A 454-nucleotide genomic window follows, 5' to 3' on the forward strand; every position below is an offset into this window, starting at 1 on the left:
TGTCTTTTTTTTCTTTGAAATAGTCCTTCATCCCTTTATTTTCATTTGGATCACTACTTTCATTTGCATTCAAGTCTCCTCCCAACACATAGCATAGAAAGTGAGGCCTACCAACGTATCCACGAGTACAGAATAATGATTAAGGACGGCCGTGTCAGCCCTGCAATCACTCACACTCTGACAGTTTTCGCAAATCCTTTCCAACTGTCTTTTTGGTTGAAAATCAACTCCTTTCTCTAGAAGGCTCTCATCGTCTTGGCGCTCCGTGACGGCTGGGGCGGAGGCACGCTGGAACCCTACCTCTGAAATAAAGTTTCGACGCCCCTTTCATATGCATAAAACTTTCGCTTTTTTGTTCTTTGGAGGGAGGGAAGAAATCATGAATGAGAAAGAAGTTCATGCGGGAATTCTGTTCATTTCATTCATGAATATGAATCAGTCATACCAGAGATGA

This window comes from Penaeus monodon, chromosome 27 (assembly GCF_015228065.2).
Source record: "Penaeus monodon isolate SGIC_2016 chromosome 27, NSTDA_Pmon_1, whole genome shotgun sequence".
Lineage (NCBI taxonomy): Eukaryota > Metazoa > Arthropoda > Malacostraca > Decapoda > Penaeidae > Penaeus > Penaeus monodon.